We start from the raw sequence: 5,418 nt of genomic DNA, 5'->3' as shown, positions 1-5,418 counted from the left end.
AATTAAAAGGTATAGCACGCACTGTCGCTCTCACACAGAGACTAGCGAAGCTGCAGGAGGCCAAAACATTAAAAGAACAGATAGATGCAGCACAGCACAAAGAAGCAGTGTTGAAGGCGCGATTGAAGCCCTGGTTGGATGAGGCTTATTCAGTCACGGCCTCCATTCAAGGAAAGCCTGCTAATCTGCAAGCAACTCAACAGAAGCTTGAGGCTAACAGTTCAAGACCAGCGACAGAGCAGTTGGTTGAATAAGTGAAGCAGGTGGTCACACAATGCACCGCCGAGGTTGTTGTCATACAGGTCGAGTTGGGGGGTCTTCGTGCCAAGATCTATGCGCCCATAGAGTGACTTGAGAGCGAGTCACCATGTTTGTGTTTGGGGCTTGTTGGGAACAGGTTCCTTCAAGGACAGTTTTTGGGCTAAAAGACCACGTTTTGGGACAATTTTGTAATAAAGTTGTAAATTCAACACATTTTGTGGTCATGGAGCGCGAAGGTGTCAATGAAGGGTTATCTTCCCTTATTTTGTAAAGTGTAAAGTTGGTTGTAAATATCCACCCATCGTCCATGGACCATGGGATTGTATAAAAGGGAGCTAAGTAAGTAAGCTCTAAGTATTCTGTAGCAAATAATGAAGTAAGGAGTTAAGCATTAGAGTCTTGGTAGAGAAATCTAAGTGTTTCGGGTCTTAGGGTAGGAAGAGGCTCTGCAACTGAGTGCGCGAAGGCCTATGGTGGAAGTCCGCAGCTGAGGGCGCAAACCCTGCAGCTGTGTGCATAGGGCAGATAGAGTTTGTATTAACTTAAAGATATCAATAAAGAGAAGTTTTTTGTAATTACTTTGTATTTAGTTCTTGTTAATGCAACTGATTATATTGTGTTTTGGGTTTAATTTACAATGTTCATGTGATGTGCAAATATATGTGATTGTGTTTGTTAATTAAACGCAATTAAGGATATTATTTTATGCGGCGCTGACTGTGATTGCTTAGTAAGATAAGTAAAACACTTAATATAACTTGGGAACCTATACAATACGTTGTCATAGCTACGCAAAGTACCTAGATCACAGTGTAGGGCTGCGCGAAGGTCAATTATACACCTTTGCGAAGGTACTAAAGGGCGGAATAAAGGGTAGACTGACAGAGCCCTAAAGCTTAGTGACCTACGCAAAAGTAGGGGCAGAAGGTATAAACTGACATCACGACCATCTCAGGGTGTGGAAACTTAGTTCTAGCATCCCCCCATACTGCTTCGGGTGAGACTTTGGTCCGCGCTCCGCGGACTGATGCCGAAAAGGCCAGTAGTGTAGGGATTTGTTTGGCTAACTAATGTTGAACCTAGGTCAGGCCCCACGAAGCCAACACTTCTCCTTTATTCCCCAATGGTCTAGCAAAGACTAGGCATCCTTATGTCACTCTCGCTTGAGTTGAAGGTGGGGATTTTAGCTATATTTCAAATAAATTTTATTGGACCTCTTTCCATCCATGTCGTATAACTTCTTCCTATACAAAAGATACCTAGTAATAAACATTCTTCGTTGGGTTGTGTTATATTCTTTCCATAACTAGCCCACGTAGTTAACCGAGGGAATAGAGGGGGGGGGGGGCAAAGCCCCCCTTCATTGTGCCTATTACACAGTGGGGGCATCACAGGGGGTTTGAGGGGTGAAGGTAACCCCACTCTGTGGGGTCCGGGGCAGCGCCCTGGAAAATTTTGGTTTTGGAACCTATGTTAGGTTGGGCGGACCCACCTATGGTTTTTTACATGATTTTCGCACATGTTTTTGAACGTGATGGTTTTTGGTCCATGGTTTTGGACGCGATGGATTTTGGTCCATGGTTTTGGACGCGATGGTTTTTGGTCCATGCTATTGGATGCTTCGGCATGTATAAATATGTATTGTAACATTGAAAGGAACATAATGAAAAATCAAGCTGGTAGTCCTGGTTTTGGGATCCAGGGGAAAATCTCCGTGTATATGTGTTTTATGTGTTATGCTCTCACATTGTTTATTTTATGTGTTTTAGAATTCGTATGCAGGTAATTTCTGTACGAGGTTAAAACCTACATTATTTAAATATGGGAAATGGTTACTTCAATTAGGAGGATAATGTAGGAAGTATTTCCCTTAATCTTGAGGTTATAAGTTATAAACTTTTTTTGGATTTGTTCAATCTTCCTCCATGATTCTCTAGATATAATGTAACCCCAAACATCATATCCATATAGAATAACAAGAGTGCCATGAGTCTAAAAGAGGAGCTTCATTTTATCCCAAATCCAAAGGTCTACTGACTTACAATTATTTTCATGCAGTACATTTTCCAAATTCCATTTATCCTTTTCTCAATAATATAACTCCAATTCAATTTATGATGGACTTCATTACTAGATATTTGTATGAAGGAACTTCCTCCAAGGAGTTGTTTTCATAAATGAAAGTATCATTGGTGATCTTTTTGGATTTAATTATCCTTCCTTTAGTTTTTTAAGTATTTATAGTCATATCCATCTTGGAGGAGAAATATTTGAGGATTATAAGTTTCTTGCCAAGATCATAATGGATCCATTCCAAAAGAACAATGTAGTCAACATAAAGGAGAAGAATTATGACCATACCAGTGAGTATCGAACCAACACAACATGCATCACCTAGACACTCTTCTAACTTACAATTGTATATGCCAAAAGTGGTAGGGGATAAGAGACTCCCTTGACCTTACTCTAATATTGCATTTAAATTTCCTCCAACCAACCCATAGGGGCTTCACAGACAAAGCAATACCATATAACGTGTGTTCATATTGGGGCATAAAAAATTGGGAAAAAATGAAATAATATATTGAGCATATAATAAGGGGGTAAATGTTTTATATGTTGTATAGAATAATGTGTATTATAAGGTATTGTTTATACAATACATTTGTCATGCATTGGAAAAAAAGAAGTGGGATGGAGAAATAGAGTTTCAGGAGTATTATGGGAGTATCAAGAGTGGGAGGGAGAAAGAAAAATATATGGTAATATTAGGTCCATAGTAGCCTAATATTCAAACCTATGGCCCTAGTATTGACATACAATTCATGGTAATGTTAAATTCTTAAAGTGGCATTCTCCTTTATCTTTCATTTTCATCCTTTTACTTAAATTTTTAACATTACCATGAAATGACTCAGGATGTTTGAGAGAGGTTCTGACCTCATTATATTTCATATGGAGAAAATAGAATTTTAGATCTCACTCAAAATCCAGCAAACTTATTAGTTTTTGAGGATTTCAAGCTTAGTGGATTGCAATGTTTCCATTGGATTTTTTCATGTACTAGGGTATGAAACTCATATTTAATCAAGAGAACCAAGCCCTCTATGTACCTTGATGTTAGTGACATTGGTTGTCAAATTCCTCTATCATGACCCTACTAAAAAAGTACATATCACTCAAAAAAAAAATTGACTTCACATGCTATATTTTTTCTATCGTATTTTTAATGATTAGAGGATGATATTAATGACAAAGATATAGGCACAGATTTTGATGATATGTAAGTATCTATTGTGCCATGATTTTTTGTATGCTATAGTCCATCTAGAGCCTATTTGTTAATGTATTTTAGATTAAGATATGGATTTCACTCAATGTTATTTTGGTTATGTGCACCCTTACATGCTATATAAATGAGAACGTGTAATTTGTATACCTATGGTTGATGAACATTATAACTACTAGATGAATATTTTATATGGTTTTGTCCATGTATTTATGTTTTTTATCACAAATTCATCATTCTACAAGATTTGTTTGACATATAGGCATCCAAATATATAAAAATATATACTATAAAAATTCACTCCCAAAATTGTTCCCCACCTGGGAGCTTTTGAACATGTCACTCCTTGCTCATGCTTCCACTCCCACTTCCTGTGTCTACTCTCGCTTCCTACTTCCACTCCCACTCCCAAGCATCCTTGCTCTAGAACATACATGTATCACATTACTAATACATATATGATCTATGTTGCTAAGCTATTGATCCTCCCAATGATGATGGGGCAATAGAGAATACAACAAATATGGCACCTTCACCCTTTCCTTACATTAGTGATGAATAGGTTGAATGAAAGTGAAGGAGACAGTGATATCGATTATTTCTTGGTAGAGGGAACATGCACACCACAGGAGATAGTGAAATAGATTATTGTTTGGAAGAAGGTGCATGCATGCTAAGGGCACACATGCCACACCTTCAATTAATTCCCGTTTAGATGTTGTTTCAAATTTAGCATTTTCCAATTTTTATATAGTTTTTCTATCACTAGAGATTTTCTTTTGTTATTGTTATCATGCATGATATATTCTTACTAAGAGGGTGAAAAACCTTAGTCAATTAGAATGCTTATGCATAAGAAATTCCCATCTTAGGTAGAGAACAAAAATCTTAAGGGATGCATGCTCAAGCTCATCTTTTGATGTAGACACACTTACTTGGAATTCTTACCATGCAACTATGGTGCACTAGGTCATCAGGTTAGGGCTATGATTTTTCAAAGTCCAAATGGATAGGATTTTGCATGTGCCCATATTCATTTTACATTCTCCCCTCTTCCTATTTTATAAGTGAGAGGAAAGGTGTGCCATTGTGTTGGTTATCGAGGTTTTGTTTTGAACTGTTGTAGTGTATCGTTTTTAGTATTCAATAGAAGATATATGTAATTGAGAGTTAAAATCTATATATTTTCCATTCAAATTTTCCACAGCATGTATCTGTAAATTGACCAACTTGTATCTGCCTCTTATTTATTGAAACTTTCAAGTTTTCAACTACCTAGTATTTAAGTTATTCTTTCTAGGTGCAGAAATTGCTTAGCATTTTTAACGAAAATAAGGGGATATAAATATAAATGGGTATAAAAAATGTTAATGAAAAAATGGATACTTACAATATCTAATGAAACTAGGGAATTTTTAAATTGGGAAAGTGTATTGGATTCGTATTGGGAGGGGGTTAAATAAAGTGATTTTTAGAGGGATTTTCCAATATGTAGTCAAATTAAGGGTATTGTTTAATATGCCATGAACGCACGTGCTAGATTATAGGTTCATTGAGTGAAGCCCCTGTGAACCAACCCTTAGTAGTCTTAAGATTCACATCAACATTATTGTATATCCTTGTCACAACAACCATCAAGTCAACAGGAACCATCATTTCTTATACCCTATTCCATAGCTTTGTTTATAGAAGAGTGATGTGAATTCATTTTCATATTTAATAATTTAATATAGAGTTTTAATACATAATTGATACATGAGATTAAAAACATATATATATATATATATATATATATATATATATATATATATATATATATATATTTCCCCGATGGAGATGTGAATGGAAGAATTGAGGCTTGGGCCTTC

Source organism: Pinus tabuliformis, chromosome 5_1 (genome assembly GCF_031772625.1).
Source record: "Pinus tabuliformis cultivar Carrire ecotype Pingquan chromosome 5_1, CPIR1, whole genome shotgun sequence".
NCBI classification, from domain to species: Eukaryota; Viridiplantae; Streptophyta; class Pinopsida; order Pinales; family Pinaceae; genus Pinus; species Pinus tabuliformis.
The sequence above is the reverse complement of the archived record's forward strand: the minus strand, read 5'-3'. Positions refer to the sequence as shown.